This window comes from Neodiprion virginianus, chromosome 6, assembly GCF_021901495.1.
Source record: "Neodiprion virginianus isolate iyNeoVirg1 chromosome 6, iyNeoVirg1.1, whole genome shotgun sequence".
Lineage (NCBI taxonomy): Eukaryota > Metazoa > Arthropoda > Insecta > Hymenoptera > Diprionidae > Neodiprion > Neodiprion virginianus.
In genome coordinates, this window is record NC_060882.1 from 12,736,867 (window position 1) to 12,757,001 (window position 20,135).

The 20,135-nt window shown below is 41.7% G+C and overlaps 1 protein-coding gene across 4 annotated transcripts in view; it reads left to right on the plus strand.

Annotated features, from left to right (window-relative positions):
* Positions 1–20,135, plus strand: part of LOC124307480 (dipeptidase 1-like) — a 1,861,010-nt gene that overhangs the window by 771,046 nt on the left and 1,069,829 nt on the right. The gene's annotated exons all lie outside the window — the stretch shown is intronic.

Here is a 20,135-nt window from a genome sequence, read left to right on the forward strand (position 1 = left end):
CGAGGATTCTTCCGAGAAATTTTTAAAGGTATTTTGATCTACTAAAACATTTGTGCTATTCGTAGGACCGTTTATTGTTTGCATTTCCACGTCTTGATTTCGAACTTGTGCCCGTCTAGTATCGTTTGATTGACTCGGTATTTTTGCCAGATCGTTATCTATGCATGTACGGAGATTTAATTATTGCTGTTGTTGTTGTTGTTGTTATTGTTATTATTATTGTTGTTATTATTATGATTATTGATGATGATATGTTACACCTGTATGCATAAGGGAAGAGAATGTGGAGATATTTCGTATAATTGAATATGTTATTGTAATTCTCAGACGATTCACAGTTTCCGTGTGAAAAATGTGCATGCATCGGGTTGCAAGCCGGTGTGTTTACCGATCCAGGATTGTGAGTGGAGAGAGGTTGTGAAATTAATCAATATGGCTGTTCATGTGGCTAAGCAAAAATCAAAAACCTGCACACCCCCAACCACCGTTGGGTCGTGTGATGGGGAAAAAAAATCGGTCAACGGAAAAGCAGGTAGTGGGCGGCGCGCAGTGGTGACTGGGTGGAGGGCTGAAGTGGTGGACCACCGCAGCCGTCGGAGAATAAAAAAATTTATTAACAAACAAGTCTGAGCCTGCACACCCCAACCCTTGCCAGCGTGGGGCATGTGATGGGAAAAATCGGTCAACGAAAAGCAGGTAGCGAGCAGTGTATGGCGTGAGAAAAATCTTGTCTTGTCGACTCTTAACCGGATGCTTTGTGCACATACAGTTTTGGGGTTTATGACTCTTTATAGCGAACAAGTCCGAGCCTGCACACCCCCAACCATATTAGCGTGGAGCATGTGGTGGGAAAAAATTGATCATCAAAAAAGCAGGCAGCGATCTCTTGAAAAAATTTTCCCAGCTTATACTGTTGTCGCGTTACATTTCTGCCTGTATGTCACGAGGCGTACACCCCATGAACGATTGGCTGATTGGTTTTTGCTCGGTGGAGGGTGAGCGTGTCTCCTTTCATACAAATCCGAATGGCTGTTTGAAACTTCTATAGCATTTTGAAAAATCTCTCGTGCAGAAACAGGTATTTGGCAAAGTGAGTGGTGAAAAAAGGTGTTCATTCGAAAACCCGAAGACTTCAACGAGTTTCTGGTTTTGTGTGTACTTTATAGAATATATATAGTGCTGCACCAATCCTCTTACGATACTGCGAATGCCGATTCAATTTCCGTAATGATTATCACATTTGATTAGTATGTTGACGAAGTTTTTCGATTTGTTTCAATTTTTCAGTATTCAGCATCATCCCCTTCCTTCCCCTCTCTCTCTTTCTATCTACTTATTCATTTATTTTATTCATTTACTTTATTTTATTCATTTCATTTATTACATTCATTTCATTTATTTTTTTCATTCTTTTTATTTTATTCATTTTATTCATTCTATTCATTCTATTCATTCTATTTATTTTACTTATTTTATTTATTTGATTTATTTTATTTATTCTATTTATTTCGTTTTCATTTTGTATTAATTAATTGATTCATTCATTTTCGTATTTGTGTGTGTGTGTGTGTGTGTGGACCAAGGGTCCAGAGGGGAGCTCCCCTGAGCGCCCCCCTGCGCTGGGAGGGGAGGCAGCGCCGCGGATTTGTCGGGCGAGGCCGGGGGGGGGGAGCGAGGGGTGAGCTATGGGGGAGCGCGCCATTGTATGATCCAGAACTCTCATATATACACCACTTTCGCTAATTTTTTTTTTTTTTTAATTTTCTATGAATTAATAAGCAAACTAAAATGTGTCAAATGCTTTTATTTTCAAGTAGCCATAATTTTAGATAAAAGGTATATTTTTTGATGATCCAAGCGGGAAATGAAAGTTCAAGAGATGTACTTCAACAAAAAAAAAAAAAAACTTGAATGGCCGTACAAATGAATGGAATGCTCAAGTTTTGAGCATGAAAAATCGGTTTTGAAAAATGCGTCAATGTACGAAATTTTCAACAAAGTAGACATTTTCATATTTTTCAATCAATTTATCAATGAAAATAACATTAATTTTTAATTTTACGATTTTCACATGAATTGTTTAAAAAAAAAAAAAAAAAATGAAGTAGAAAAATATAAGAGATTGGCCTAAAATTTAGATGCAATCAATGCATATATTGTATCTGTGGTCTTCGCAGACAGGCTTGTGACACTTGCTGCAGCATAAGAAAGTCTTTTTATCCTGTGACGGTTTGCAACAAGCACAACGTTTTCTTCTCTCCATTTTATTTGATTCAAGAACTCCGTGATTCTCATTGCAACCTAAGATTTCTCGAATACTTTGCTGCTTCGCTTTTGGTAGTTGGGGAATTCGCATACGATCGCGCAAATACGGCTTCAACAAAGCAAGAACTAAATTTCTCAGAAACGCACGACGTGTTAGAATCTCATGTTCGGGAAGTAAATTCCACAGGATACAACTGTTGACTCCCACCTGGTCAATAATCCCAAAAAACAAACGCAATTGCCATCTCAATGTTTTTCTGGCACATGAATAATTGCCGCACAATTGATCGATGACATCAGTTCCACTTTTATTTTCATTGTAGTAGAGGATCGTTTCGAGTTTCAGCTTCTCTTGGTTTATCTTGACGGATTTATGCACCGACGACAACACAAGCACTGCTTTATTTTTTATGGGACAGTAAGAAGCAAAAGAAAGTTTTCTGTTATAGCCTACTCTCATCGCACCAACAGAGGCTGTGCGTTTGAATGATTCCGGGATCTGTCTCTTATTTTTTCGCAAAGTGCCAATCATTCGTAAATTGTGGGATTCAAGCATTTTTTGAAAATATTCCACTGAAGAAAACCAATTGTCGCACGTAATTATTCTGCCTGACCGTGAACGGGCTCCGAGAGACGCCTTATAAAATAAGTTGGTACAGATTCGGCTCGCTCCGGCTGAACTTTCCTAGTATAAGGTATCGCATTTTACATGTAAAAAGTTTTTGAATCATTCAGCGACAAAATCTTTATGCCATAGCGAGCTGGCTTCGATGGAATGTAAGCGCGAGCTGAGAAATTACCTCTGAACCCCAATAGCAGCTCATCTATTGTCGAATTTTCGAATGGCGTGTAATTTTTCCTGCAATTTTCGATGAACAGATCCCACAATTCACGAATATGAGCCAACCCGTCAACCGATTATCTGTCATTTCGAGTACTTTTATTGTCGAAGCGGAGCCGTGCGCCGATGAAAGAAAATCTTTTTCCGGACATAATGGTTCTATACAAATTACTCCCGAATTCATTTGAACACATTTCGCCATGATCCAAACGAATATTTTTCAGTACGTCTTGATAATATGATAAATCGAGAAACGCTTTCAATTTTTTCATTGAAAGAGGAGCAAAAGTAGCAGCTTCTGCCTTATTCTGGCATTTTTCCATTTTATGCGTCTTGATTTCAGCATTGGTCCATTTCAACGTCAGTTCAAGCATTTCATCGGTCAATAATACGTTCCACGATTCAAATGGATTGATAGCATTTAAGCTATTACCTATTGCTGCCGGCAAATGTATGGAGTTGGAACGACGACCCTGTGTTTCCGGGGCTTTGAGGCACCATTTGTATTTATCCTTGAAGTGAACAAATTTTCGCTGACGCCTTTTGACCGGTGCTGCTTCATTTTTGTTAGAAATAAGGATACATTTACACTGTACAACACAGATTAGACGATATGCGTGCGTACACCGTACATCGGTAAATTAGGAAGCGAGCGTACGTATGTGCCTATTGTCGCACAGATAGCGCGGTGATGACGTGCGTGCTGTGTGCTCGACTCACTGTGCACCTATCTCCTCGAAGCGATTGTACTCAGTCTCTGTAAGCGTGTGTAATCTCAAGTTAACAAGTGTCTACTCGATTATTAAATAAACAGTTTATCTTCATCATTAACAATACCTTGATTTTCCTCATCCAGAAACCTCCAATATCGACAATTTTCTTCCTCTTCAACTTCGTATTCGGAATCTTCTACTGAACACGAAGCTTCTATCTCACTGGATTGTTTATCTTCGACGTAATCTTCCTCGGAGTCGCTTTCTTCACTGCCATAATTGATTTCACGCTCTCGAGGACGCAGATTGCGATCAATCTCAGTGGGTGTTTGTTGTGACATATTTGTTGTCGTGTTGTTTCCTAAATGATGAAACCTAAATTTCCATCAATACATTTCACATAAAATTTTCAACACATGTTTATATTCAAGAGTTAGATTAGAACACTCAATTTTCGTATACACATGTTTACGTTCAAGAATTACATTTGTATGTTCAATTTTCGTTTTATTTTATAAATCCTTTTGTAAGAACACACTTTTCTAATAAAAAAATGGCAAAAATTCGAAAAAACCAAATTTCATACCTTACACGTTTCGCACTCATGTACAGTAACGTTGGGTCACTCGTGCCTTTTCGAAAATATCTCTGACCCACACGACGGGTGGTGAAGGATTACGGCGTCGGCGCTTGGGGATCCAGTAGCCTACTACAATACAATTTTTTCCAGCACAGTTCAGCCGGGCTCTCTTCCCCCCTCCTCGAGTTACCAATGAGAGTTACTTTTGTCGAGGCATGAGTGACTTAACGTTACCGTTTAAGGGTACAGTTTAAAAAAAATCATAATCTTCTATCATTCGCGTATAAAATCAAAAAAGGGCTGTAACTACCAGACGCATGTGAATTGGAAGTTGAACATTTCACAGAATATTCTCCAGACGTACAGAAACTCAAATCGATTCGAACTGAAAATTACTCAATACCACACATGCCTCAAAAACTCGATTTTTTATGCCCGTAACACGTGCCTCAAATGGCCATTTCCAGCGCTGTTGCGTCGTCTACACTGTGCACTGCTCCGCATGTGCACTTTGTCGTATAGAGTGATGTGCGCTACTGCGCACGCCGACTAAAAAGCACTGTGCACCGCTACACATACGCACTCGAAGCAAACTGCAAAATAAAAGTAAGATTAGGTCTGATACACATCTGACACTGCAGGCCATTTCAAGCAAGCGATACAATTATCAAAACTTTTTTTTGACGCACATGTGATACAAGATATTAAATACAAGTCGTGGCAAAACCAGGAAATAGAGACTCGGGTGCGAACTCCGCACTCGTCTCCGCTTTGCCTTCGGGTCACCTCCGACTCGTGCTACGCGCGCACACTCATCAATATTCCCTGGTTTTTGCCAATCGCTGCATAAGATACTAATGTAACACAACTAACAGAAGCAATCAGACGTCTGTCACTGGAGATTATTGCATTGAAGATCGTCACACGCATAACTCATACCTAGCGTGACTTGCGTTTGCTCTTGTGAGGTTTTCTAACTTTATGTCCATCCGTAATGTAAGATTGTAAAGATAAACCGCATAACGGTAGAGAACTATTTTCAAACAGTTTCTAAAATTTTCATTCTCGTTCAGTTTATGGAATAAAGACGTCAAAGTATAAAGTTTCAGAAAGTAGAAGCAAGACCGAGAATTCGCTGTCAGTAGTGTATATATGAGAGTTCTAACTCAAAGATGGCGGCGCTCCCCCCTAGTTCCCCCCTAGCTCCCCCCTAGCTCCCCCCTATCCCCCCCCCGACTCGCGGCGCACCTTCTCCGACGCCCCCCCCCCCCCGGTCATTTTTGGCGGCTATTTCCATAGGATTTGACACACACACACACACACACACACACACACACACACACACACACACACACACACACACACACACAAAATAATTCCTGTCGAGACTTGTTTGGCGCCGGAAAGCCGCACATAAATCAGATAAGGTAAGAACCCGCTAGATCTATTGAAAAAATTCCAGGAAATTGCTCTTTGAGATGGTGCCGACAATGAACTTAAATCAGTCTGGGGCAGTGGTCCCCATAAAAATTCCTCGCACAATATGCGTGTCGAGACTTGTCCAATGGAAAAATTGTAGTGGGGGTGGGTGGTATATAAAGCGTACGTCTATCGTGATCGTCACTCTGTTCTCATCGTATTCTCATTGTGAACTGTTCTCGCTCGTGAAATAACCTCGAAACGCGATGGATCTAGCAAAAGTTAACCACGTCAGCCGCCTGGAGAATCTGCCAACCAAGAAGATGTCGGAACTCGAAATTGGGGGAGTGTATGACGTCATCGGGTTACGACTGGTCAAAACAAAATTCGGGGTACGTGTTTTGGCGACAATCGATGGAGAATACAACGTCTTCTTACCACCGAGAATCGCAAGAGTTCTACAAGAAGATTCCAGTCAGCTGACTGAAATGTGTAGCATGGCCGGAGAAAATCGTCTGCAAATGAAATACCTTGGTGGAGAATTCAACAAGTTCGAATTTTCATGCAGTTATGCGCCTTAAATGAACTATACGATCCCCCTCTACTTCCACAAAATTCATCCACGAGGGGGTAAAAGCGGGTGTGCTGGAGATGGAATAGTCAGTCTTCCACATACAATCCGTCAGTATATAATCGACCGCAACATTCCCACTCCTCAACATGGCGATGATCCTAGACGTGCAATGTTTTATCGGTCATAACATGAAGTTTGTACCCAAGGAAGTCGCAGTCGTGAATGTAAACGGGTCGGGTCTGGATTACATCATTTTCAAGCCGCCCTATGATTTGGCAAGCCTACCACTTGAATGTAGAGCTACCAATGTATGGTTGACGCACAATCACCACGGAATATCATGGAACGCGGGCAACAAATCTCACGAGGATGTGACGAAGATTGTGAGAAAAATGGTTGAAAATGCGTGTTACGTATACGTCAAAGGGGCGGAGAAGAAAGCATGGCTGACGGAGATCGTCGATGGTACAACGAGGGTTATTAATATGGAAGATTTGCATATCATACCCCCTGAAATGGAAAAATTGTGGTATATGGAAGCGGCATCGTGGCACGACGCGAACCATGGGTACTCTCCAGCGAATAACCTCCAGCAAGCAGCAGCGCCAGGCTCAATTTGGTATGATGACAACTCTGAATACATCCCGGCATACAATTGCGCCTTTGAAAATGTGCAGCGACTAAGGAGTTGGTATTCGAAGGAGTGTACCAGCTCCCTCGAGAAATCCTTCCGTCTGTACAAAGAATTGGATGGTTTAAGGGGAATGATGTCCGAGGATATAGCTTTTTTACCAAAAGAATTTATCTGCACGTTCGCATCAAACTCCATCAATGATGTGTGGGATAAACTACCAGAGAATATGAAAATGGACCACGCCGTCGCAAGGTTCCGCAGATGTAGCATACATTATACACCAGGACCCGATGGCGATATCGTGGATGGACCGAATCCTCTAATTAAAGACTGTTTAGCTTGCAATCGTGTGTATAGATAATATGGACAATATTTACCAAAATAACAATAGAATTTATTACGATATATACAATTATATTCGCGTTTATATGTAGAATATTCGATAGAATTAATCTCAATTATATCATAGCTTATACATAGAATTAAAAAAATTTACTATTCGATAAAATTATAATCTAGAAATAGGATACATTACAAATATGTATCTTTATAACTTTTACCCATTCTCCTCATACAAAATGTAAATGTTATGAATTTTTACTTGTGAAAAATATATAATCAATAATTATGAATTTTGCGTGGTTTATTCCTCGAAATCATCCATAAAATCATTATCGCTATCCTGTTCGTTAACATTATCATCATCATCGCTATTTTCGACATCTATAATTATTACGATAGTTTCATTCGCCGATTTTTCTACAATTATTTGCATACATATATCACCGTAATTTATATAATATTGGCTGTTTGGTCTCACTCGAGCAGCTCGCGCATCCTCAACGAGATCCCGAAGCTCCTCCAACGAGAACTCGCGTGTTGCTTCGGAAAAGCCTATAATTATCTCTTCCTCAGCCTCCTCATCCTCGCCCCAATCAACGCTCGACCACTCGTCGTCATCATCACTCGAATGAGATGACATTCTTTCCAAAATTGATTCGCAATGAAAAATCTGTAAAAAGAGCAAGCCGAAATAGAAAAGTTGATGCTGCTGCACTCATCATTTATATGCATGATGATTTTCTCCAATTCAAAAAAGTTTCCACCTATTCAAAATGAGTGATACGGAGAAGGTGTGGAAGATACTAGAATTTTATTTTAATGTAGTGCTACTCACCAATCCTCGCCCGAATAATAACCATCATCGTCAGCTCTATCTATGTCTCCCAGGATTTCGCGGATTTCATCAATCTGATCCAGAAGTAAACCGAATTCAAAGCGTGCGTCATTACCGCCATTCCGAACACCCTTCACCTCCTCCACCTCCTCCTCCTCCTCCTCCTCCTCCTCCTCCTCCTCCTCCTCCTCCTCCTCCTCCTCCTCCTCCTCCTCCTCCTCCTCCTCCTCATCCTCCACATCACTCGATGATGATGATGATTCGAGATGATGCTCGCCAGCCAAATTATGTTCAAACTCGCGATGATCATCACCAACACTATCGTCAATACATCGCTCGGGGTTGATAATTAGCGTATCAGCATCACTATCAGTCAATTCATCCTCATCATCCTCCTCATAATAAGCCGCCCCTCTGCACACCCGCTTATGTGTCGGCGATCGTGGTGGTGAATGGGGTGGGGAGTCTGATGGCCCCCTTTTCTGTCCGTTCATATTTTTTCGATATGATTCTAAAATTTTTCCAGAATTTTTATGGATACGATGATAGGGAATACAGAAAAGTTAAAACAAATCGAAAAAAACTTTTGTTAACATACTAATCAAATGCGATAATCATTACGGAATTCAAATCAACATTATCGTAAGAGGATTGGCGTAGCAGCACATACATATATATGTGTATTCTATAAAGTACTCACAAAAAAATATAAACTCGTTGAAGTCTTGAGGTTTTTCCAATGAACACCGATTTTTTTTCTTTCTCACAGCTCACTTTATCAAAAACGCCTGTTTTAACACGAAGGATTTCTCAAAATTACCAGAGAAGTTTTCAAACCACTGTTCGAATTAATACTAAAGGACTCGCACCCGCCCTCCACCGAGCAAAACCCAGCCGGCCAATCATTCGTAGAGCACGCACCACGTGACATAGAGACGAAAGAGTGACGCGGGGGGGGGGGGGGGGGGCGGTATAAGCTAGGAGATAATTTTCTCAAGAGCTCTCCAGCTTTCCGTTGCATACCCCACGCTAATATGGTTGGGGATGTGCAGGCTCGGACTTGCTCGCTATCAAGAGTCGTAAAACCCCAAAACTACATGTGCACATACCATCCGGTGAAGAGCGGGCAAGATAAGATTTTTCTTACACCAAACACTGTTCGCCACCCGCTGCTTAACGACTCATAAAACCCAATAATTTAGGGATGGAGGGAGGGGGACTGCGGACCCCGTCGCCTCTGACGTCATTTTATCCTCCGATATGCGCAGAACGCAGTGCGCACCGTTTCCAAATTCTTGCGATCTATCGGTCTATATACATATAAGCTCAACACATCCGATACAGACTCGTCAGTCTTACACAATACGTACAAGTCAAAAAAGTTATACAAAGTTCAGCGTATATCAACGTCAAAGTCATGGCAGTCGAAGCGTATATGGGACTTGCGGAGCAGATGGAGGGGACGTACAATTTGCTGAGAGAGCAACCACCCGGAGAAGAGAATGACGCTGTCATCAATCATTGGACTGATATTGGAATTGCGAATATCCAAGTTCTGCGCGATATTTCCATGCAACGAGGAACAACCGTTGGTGCGAAAATACGGATCCAACATACGATCGCACTCCTGCAATCTTGGGTGACGAAGATCAAGCAGTTGCAGCAGCGCACAGTGGTGGAGGGTGGAAATATCGGTACTCCTGCGGGTGTACAATGGGACGACGTGGATAGCGCTTTTGCCAGCCGAATCAGAACGGGGGTTGTCACAAATCTCCGTCATAAAAATTTGGACGCCTTTCTGGACGATGTGCAGCGCGTCGTCACCGAGAAATTGGAGCTGATACTGCGCGAGGAGGGAAATGTGAAGGTTAACCTCATATTATCGTGCAAATTCGAAAATGCCAAGCACGAAGAGATCTCCACCGAAGTTAAGAGTTTCAACACCTCCAACGTGGCAATTCTCCTCCCATCAAGCGATATAAATGGTTGGTTTATACGTGCACGGGGTGATCTGCAGTCAAAGGTGGAAGATTTCGAGCAACGCGATTCCGGCTGGAGTATGATTGAGATCCTTAACCTCGCTGTAAATATCAATCGCTACCAGCCTCTCGCCGCGGGGGCTTCAACATTCGTCGAGCTGCCCCAAGACATTCAACGGAAGAAGGCTGTGGTGAACGTGAGGAACGAGGACGAAAGATGCCTTCTCTGGTCCGTCATAGCAGCCCTCCACCCGGTCAAGATCAACGCCGATAGGACTAGCCGTTATCATCAATATATTTCCGAGATGGACTGTACAGGTATCAAATTCCCTGCTACTCTACATGATGTGAAAAAGCTTGAGAGATTGAATAATTTGCGTATCAATGTATATGGTATAGAATCTCAAACTTTTTCGCATCATGCAAAATCAAATAAAAGTGTCATAGTGCCAATTTATTTGAGTAAAAATTTGCATAGCGTAAACATTGACACGATTCATCTTCTAATGGTTGAGAGTAATCCGGAAGACGATATGACTGGTGAGTTTGCTCCGAGATTCCACTTTGCTTGGATTAAAGATCTTTCCCGATTGGTGAGCAAACAATTGTCTGATCATAATGGCCAGCTGTTGTTATGTGAAAATTGTTTGTGCCACTTTAGCGTGAAACATGCCTACGACAATCATCGACAAGATTGTATTACGTTAAATAAAGTACGCATGGAGTTTCCCAAGTGTAAAGATTTAGTATTTTCTAATTTTCAAAACAAAGGCACCGTTCCGTTTGTCGTATACGCCGATCTCGAATGTATATTAATCCCTGAACCTGTGGATGAATTTGAAACTCGTAAGACTTGTGAAATTCAAAAGCATATCCCGCACAGTGGAGCGTACTATGTACATTGCGCGTACGATGAGACTTTATCAGAGTTCCACGGTAAACGCGGTGTCGATTGCATAGATTGGTTTATGAAACAGCTTAAAGATTTATCAATTCAAGTAGAGTCACGCATCAAAAACATAATTCCGATGAAGTCTCTTACCCAAGTGCAACGCGATCGTCACATGCGCGCAAAGAATTGTTATATTTGTGAAAAACCGTTTACCCCTGAGGAGAAAAAGTGTTACGATCACTGTCACTTCACGGGTAAATATCGTGGTCCTGCTCATAATCGGTGTAATTTGAATTTCAGAGAGTCGCACACAATTCCAATAGTTTTCCACAATTTGTCTGGTTACGATTCTCACTTTTTAATAAAATCCCTCGCGTCAACTTTTCCCGGTAAAATTACACTGCTACCCATAAATAAGGAAAAATATATATCCTTCACGAAACGCGTCGATGGAACAATGATGCACTTGAGATTCATCGATTCGTTCCGATTTATGGCTAGCAGCATCGATAAACTTTCCAAATATTTGACCGATACCGACAAACGCATAACACGCAAATTTTATAATAACCCGACTCAGTTCAGTTTGATGACCCGCAAGGGCGTTTTTCCCTATGAATACGTCGATTGTTGGGGAAAACTCGATGAACCGCGATTACCTGCAAAGAAGCATTTCTACTCGCACCTCTGCGATGCAAATATTTCAGACACCGATTACGAGCACGCGAAAACTGTTTGGAGGGAATTCCATTTAGAGTCATTGGGGAGCTATTCAGATTTATATTTAAAGACCGATGTTCTTTTGCTTGCCGATATTTTCGAAAATTTCCGCGCTAGCTGCTTCAAAACATACGATTTAGATCCGTTGCACTACTACACTGCACCGGGACTTGCTTTTGACGCGATGCTCAAGCATACTAATGTAAATTTGCAACTTTTAGACAACCCTGAAATGGTGTTATTTATTGAAAGAGCCATTCGAGGCGGCGTAGCGCAATGTTCTGATCGACACGCTAGGGCCAATAATAGATTCATGGGTACAGATTTTGATCCAAACAAAGCGGAATCGTATCTCATGTATTTTGACGTGAATAACCTGTACGGTGCAGCTATGAGCGTGCATTTACCAATCGGTTCGTTCGAGTGGGAGTATCAGCACATCGATATAACGAACCATCCGGACGATTCGCCGATCGGTTACTTTCTGGAGGTAGATTTGGACTACCCTGTAGAACTCCACGAGGATCACAAAGACTTACCTCTTTGTCCCGAACATTTTACTCCTCCAGGTAGTAAAAATGGCAAACTCGCGACCACCCTTCACCCCAAAACAAAGTATATATTGCACTATAGAAATTTGAAACAGTGTTTGAGTTTAGGATTGAAATTAACGAAAGTGCACAGAATTTTGAAGTTTGCACAATCTCCATGGCTCGAGCCTTACATCACGCTCAATACAGACATGCGTAAGCAATCTAGAAATGAATTTGAGAAAAACTTTTACAAACTCATGAATAACGCTGTGTTCGGCAAGACTATGGAGAATGTGCGAAATCATAAAGATGTTAAATTGGTTACAAAATGGGAGGGAAAAGGTGGTGCGAGAACGCTTATTGCCCGAGCAAACTTTCACAGCTGCACCGTATTTGACACTGATATGGTTATGATTGAAATGAATCGTGTCAAAGTTCACTTTGCCAAACCTATTTACGTCGGCGCATCAATTCTAGATCTGTCAAAAATCTTTCTCTACGATTTCCACTATAATTATATTGAAACCAACTTGTCGAATAAACAGGCTAAATTGATGTATACCGACACAGACAGCCTTATTTATCAATTCAATGTGCCTAATATCTACGATATCATCAAACGTGATGTAGATACAATGTTTGACACCTCTGACTATCCGCCCGACAATGTGTATGGTATTCCCCTTAAAAACAAAAAACAACTAGGGCTAATGAAGGATGAAAATAATGGTAAAATTATGACAGAGTTTGTGGGACTGCGAGCAAAGCTGTACACATTTACTACGATGGGTGAGGATGGGGAAAAATATGACAGTGGCGTAAAAGTGAGTAAGCGTGCCAAGGGTGTAAGAAATTCATCGATAAATAGCATCACGTTTGATGATTATAAGCGCTGTCTGACGGCTTACCGAGAGTTGACTCTTCCACAGTGTTTAATACGCAGCAAAAAACACGAAGTAAGCACGATCGTACAAAAAAAATTGGCTCTGAGTTGGCAGGATGACAAGCGACAATTGATACCTGGACAGACCGACACCGTACCTTGGGGGTTTGTCCCAGCCCCCCAATAGCTATAGGATAAACTTTAAACATAGAATTGATGTAAATATTTGATGTTTGACGCCTCGAACGATCCACCATCGGGCGGAAACGTTTCATGATCAATACGATATTTAATGGATTTGAAGTTTCAAAATGCGAATTCATATACTCAACAATTGTTTATTCATTTATTATTGATATATCAAGCAATTATTCATATTTATTCGTTTACCACGAGAAAAGTTTTCAGAAAATGAAAAAAATTTTTCAGGAAACGAAAAAAACTTTTCAGAAAATGAAAAAAACTTTTCAGAAAACGAAAAAAAGTTTTCAGAAAATGAAAAAAAGTTTTCAGAAAACTTTTTTCCCATTTGATTAACACGTAAAAAAAGTTTTCAGAAAATGAAAAAAAGTTTTCAGAAAATGAAAAAAAGTTTTCAGGAAACGAAAAAAAGTTTCCAGAAAATGAAAAAAAGTTTTCAGAAAACGAAAAAAAGTTTTCAGAAAATGAAAAAAAGTTTTCCAAAAAATAAAATGTGTAATAATCGTATGGCAAAATTGCATATTATCATTGTTATTATCACTATTATTATTATTATTATTATTATTATTATTATTATTATTATTATTTTCGTAGTACAGAGTATGGCACATGTACGCACAAAGGAGATGAAATGTGGAAATATTTGTATATTCAAAATCTTTTATTGTAATTCGGAAAATACATACAAATTATGTTACATGTCTGTTTTATTTATCCAACTATTGTGCGAACTATCAAAACCCAACCACTTCACATAGAACAGATTCCCCAGCTTGCGTAATACTTTCTCCACAAGGTAGCCGTTGGGATATTTCACTTTGGCGAGCTCTTTCTCGTAGAAGCCCCCCTCGATGGGATGATCTTGATAATCGGTAAGTTTGTAGGTGGGTGGATTGGTATTTTTCACCTCACTCACGGTGAATATTTCAGTCGTCCAATTGGGTGTATAGCCTTTTTCAAATACATTCTTGTACTTGCTGATTCGAACTCGATCGCCTACACTGAATTTCCGCGCTCGATCACTTCGTTTGATTTGCCGAGGCTTGTACACGCTACGATACAGCTGTTTTTCATTTTCCGTGCTAACATCCACCGGTTTCATCCGAATCGTGCGATGTTTGGTGTTGTTGTAGGACTTCATTAAATCATTCAAAATATTAATCCACTCGTACGATCCTTGGAGAGTAAACCGCTTCCACATTTTATTCTTCAATGTTCGATTGAAACGTTCACATATCGACGCCTTTAAGTTGCTAAATGTCGAATACATGTTGATATTGTGATGCTTCATGAGGGCTTTGAATTCGCTGTCGTAAAATTCTTTGCCTCGATCAACGTGCAGATGTGTGGGTATACGACTCTGGATCAGTACAGATTTCATGGCAGCGGCAACATCTTTCCCACTCTTGGACTTTATCGGCACCGCCCACGCGTACTTGGAAAATATATCGATGATTGTTAGTAGGTATTTGTATCCCTTGTTGCACGAACTGTATGCGGTCATATCGACGATATCAGCTTGCCAGGTCTCATCCAGTCCGCGTACATCTACGAATCGGCGCGGATAATTGCGTCGAGCCTGTCTGTGAAGTTCGGCAGCTATTACAGTCTTCATTGTTCCCAACTCTTCACCTATCAATTTTTCGAAGTGCTGTCCAACCACTCTGGTTCCTCAATCGATACTAATTCCCCGCTGGTCTGTCCCAACGTTGGTGTTGCCTGCTCCCCAATATGTTTGATGCGATTCAACGTATTTTCAATGATTTTGTTATTTATGCGTAGCTGTTTCAACTCCTCCTTGTGATTATGCGCGAAACTCTCAAAATTTGATAGAAAAGTATCCACAATATCCACAGCCATAGACTGTAAAGCAGTATTGAGAACTTTTAAGGAAACGGCGTCGGTGGAGTGCTGCGGATCAGCTATGTTACACAATCGTTTACCGTCCAAATCATACTGATTGTCGCTGGTGATTTTGAATCCAACACCCGGAGGCCCTCGAATAAATTTTTTACCCCGACCACGCTCCGAGTGTCGCCCGAATATGTCTATGCTCATCACTGGACGGTCGCTGAACAAATGATGATTTTATGTTTACACGCCGCTAATAAACGATTCCAGCCTCACGCAACTCCTCAATAATGGAGACTATTTCGTTGGAATGGCTGGTATTGCCTGCAGCCTGTGACGCCATAAGCAGCCGGAGACGATCTACAATTTCATTTGGATCATTCCAGTAGACGTAATCGACATCTTGCTCCTCCTTTCGCGCAATCTTATAGTCGGGTAAGCCTTTACCTGATTTTTTCGGCGAACCAACGTGTTGTGCAATGAAATTTCTATACTTTGCACTTTTTAAATCATCTCGAAGGCTTCCATCGGCTTGGTAACGTTTTCGATGCGCATTTGTCGTCGTTACAATTTTTATATAATTATTCTTGTCCGCGTCATTTACAACCGATGCATCGGGTGATTTTTTAAACAGTAATTCGAGTAATCCAGGTGTTCTCTCATAACTTTTATTCCCCACATTGACCAGATTATCAGTGAAATTGATCGGTGTATCGCCAATCATCATACCGCTTGTCAACTTTCGAACGCCGTATGTAGTATCCAAATCCCTCTTTTTACTTGAGCTGAACATTTTCAAATATTGTGCTGTGGAATCCGTTGTTTTCTTCACCGGTGTACTTGTAGTAGAAATTTCACCAAACTTCAGTGTTTTATCATTTGCATCCATGAAATTCTCCACATCCATATCCTCATCCTCCTCATCATCATCATCATCATCCCCGGCACTCTCGTCATCTTTTTCCTCTTCTTTTTTCATTGTCACATCCGGTAGTTCCGTTTTAATTTCACGTTTAATATGCTGCTGCTGCAGCTTTGAAGTATCCACCAATTTTTGCAGCGGTGTTACTAAAGGCTTGAATACCTCTCCCATAACCTGTTCGGTCGTGTCCTTGTCCAACTTGAGCATCTTATGCTTCAGCCGTATGACATCGGATGCTTTTGATATTTCACTCAATGTATCGCTATGCTTACGAATCTTGGCACTCTCCATGTTGCAGGCTCGATTGTTACAACGAAACTGTGCAAGTTTATGTTAGTTTATGCTTATAAAGCAGTCAAACCCCTTCCTATATCGCCCCTCATTGATTTCGCTATCCTTGTCAATTACGGTAAAACTGTAATTGTCATCATTCCAGCATGCCGAGCACAAGTCTTTAAATTGCTGATACGTCATGTCCGTGTTCACATGATCGTTGTAGATATGTTTCAGATTCATATCATCCTGCCGAAATAGCACCAATAAGTTTGCATTGTCACGCACTAGGTGTTTTGGAATGCGCGCGTACGTTTGACTTAGATAAAAGCTATCGATATCGCAATGCCTGCCCATGCTGAAGTATGCTCTGATATTATCCTGCTTTTCACAAGCCACATCGTCGAAAATCATAATAGAGTTGGGGCGAGCATCTTCCGGTTTTACAACCTCATCGTTCTCGTGAAACGGGAAATAACCTACTCCCTGCACAGGTTCTAGTAACTTTTGCAAAAATTGATACTTTGGTTGGATGAGAGATTTCGAATAAACGTAGACATTTTCGAATCGCAATCCATTGCCGTGGGTGATGAGTGCGAGAAGAGCGTTAGTTTTACCGCAATTGGATGGCCCGCAAAAAATTGCTCTCACGGTATTTGGCAGCAATTTTCCATGTCGTTTTTCTATTTTCCTCTTACCACGTCGAACCATTTTATCGAAATTTGCGATAGGCAGTTTATCGGGCTGATCTTGAAATCTCATGATGCTTCGTTAGCATGACAACGAAAACTGAGATGACGGTATATAAATTCCGCCTTTTATAGAAGTCACGTTAGTTGTTGCCTGACTATGAGGATGTGCACACGGAAAAAACGCGGTGGTGGTTTGTCAAATAAAATCATCAATCATCTCCCAGTTGAATTGCATGTGCCAGGGTATCAGTACTGCGGACCTGGAACGAAATTGGCCAAGAGATTGGCTCGTGGAGATTTGGGGATCAATCCGCTGGATGCCGCGTGTAAAGACCACGACATTGCATACGCAAAGAATCACGATACCGCAGCGAGAAATCTTGCCGACAAAGCGCTCGCTGAGAAGGCGTGGAATCGCGTCTTGGCCAAGGACGCTAGTGTGGGTGAAAAGGCGGTAGCCTGGGGAGTCACCAACACCATGAAAGCTAAATCTAAACTCGGAATGGGCTTAGCTGCAAAGCGACCGAAACTTGGAGTGGCTGCGAAGAAGAAATCTGGAACTGACGGGAAGAGTAAACAGCGGAAGAGAACTGTGAATCTTAAATCCATCATCACGGCAGCAAAGGTCGCCATGCGACCGGGTTATAAAGCCGTCGAGTCGGCGTTGGCGGGTGCTCGTGCGGCCGCGCGTGGGACTGGGAAGAATATTCGTATGCCTCGCGTTATACCAGTGCCTGATAAAATTGGCGGCATCCTACCGTTTCTCATTCCAATTCTGGCCGGTCTAAGCGCTACTGGGGCTCTTGCAGGTGGTGCTGCGGGTATAGCTAAAGCTGTCAACGAAGCTAGTGTCAACAAACATCAGTTGAAAGAGGCCAAACGGCACAATGCAACAATGGAGGCGATTGCTTTGGGTAAGGGATTATACCTGCGACCCTACCGCAGCGGAATGGGCCTGTACTTACGTCCGGCAAAAAACTAGTAAAGCTGCCACACCGAGCTCTCACCAACATTGATTTACGCAACTATGCTAAAAATATGAAAATTTCACATTTTCGAGGTGTTTTCATGCGGAATGATCTGCCGAAATCAGGACCAAAAATGCGAGAATCCGCAATTATTAATCTTGATGATAAAAACGGTCCGGGGACACATTGGGTGGCGTACAGAAAAATGGTGACCATGTTGTGTATTTCGATAGTTTCGGTGATTTGAAACCGCCTAAGGACTTGATGAGGTATCTCGGTGTTGGCAGCGTTGAATACAATCATAAGAGGTATCAAGAATATGATACTGTGATTTGCGGCCACTTTTGTCTCAAATTTCTCAGCGAACAACTATAAAAAGGCAGGTGTTACATGAGCAAGCATTAGTCATGCCGGAATCGTTGACGTTAACACTGTCAGGCACATCCTCCGTGCTGGAGGCTCAATATTTCCCTCCAATCGAGTTATCACCAGAGAAGAACTATGTTCTCGGACTCGTCGAGTTCCTGACATTCAATTCAATACCCAATATTCATGAGAGGTGTAATAAATTTTACCTGAAACGAGCGGACAACAGCAGAGAGAGCATCGCGATACCCACGGGATGCTATGAAATTGAGGATATTGAAAATTTTCTACATAAGGAGCTACCCTCCGACATCACCCTCAGCCTGACAGCTAACAACAATGAGCTGAACAGTGAAGTCACATGCAATCATGTGGTAGACTTTAAGCCCAAAGATTCGATCGGCCGATTATTGGGATTTAAGGCGGTTGAGCTATCACGAAACGTTACTCATAAATCTGAATTACCCGTAGCCATACTGAAGGTTAATACTTTACGCGTTGAGTGTAGCATAACCACAGGAGCGTACATAAACGGGCGTCGAGCTCACACGATTCACGAATTTTTCCCAACCGTTCCATCCGGATATAAGATTGTCGAAGTGCCCACCAACGTCATTTACCTGCCAATCGCCGTACAGTCGATACATCATTTACAGCTGAGAATAGTCGATCAAGACGACGAGCTGATTAATTTTCGCGGCGAAACGATTACTGTACGTTTACACTTGAAATCACTCAAATAATGGGAATCGTGTTTGAGACGAGAAAGTCTGGCAAAAGTTATAAAAGTTAAACGTCATGGCCAAAAATCGTCAGTCGCCCAACACCTCTGACAACGTTTACACCGCCTACGAGACTGACACCTCTGAACGTTCGGTTTCTCCAGAGCCTAGGTCTTCGATTACGTGGAAATTTTGGAAAATAAAAATTCGTGTTCGCTGCATCCTGTGCGTGTTACCATGGAAGAAATAATAAGAATACAGAAACCTGTGGTATTCGACGAATCGATCGCGCACTCTGAGATTCATGCTCATCAACTGTTTGCATCATCCACCTTCCAGAACAGCGATGAAATCCATATTGTTGTTCAACATCAAGACTTGTGTCCACTGCCCAGTAAAAGCTCTCTACACATTCACGGAAAAATCACAAAGGATGATGGTGTGGCTGCGGTGACGGTTACGAAATTGATCAATATGGCCGTTTGTCATTTGTTTGAGGAAGTTCGCTACGAGTTGAACGGTGTAGAGATTGATCGGAATAAAAATGTCGGCATCACCAGCACTATGAAGGGTTACATATCCTTGACTCCAGGCCAGCAATATAGTCTGGAGAATACCGGGTGGTTGAGTGGGGATAAGGACCTAACCGATGCCGCTGGAAATTTCGATGTTGTCTTGCCGTTAAATTATGTGCTAGGCTTCGCCGAAGATTATCGTCGAGTCATCGTCAACGCTAAACACGAGTTAATTCTCACACGTTCCAACACTGATTTGAATGCTGTGATTCAGAGCTCGGCGACGGAAAACTTTAAAATCACCCTGAATAAAATCGAGTGGTTGTTGCCCTACATCAAACTGGCTGATAAACCGAAAATCCAGCTACTCAACTACATCGCCAAGGATCCGCCATATCCATGAGTTTTCGTTCTT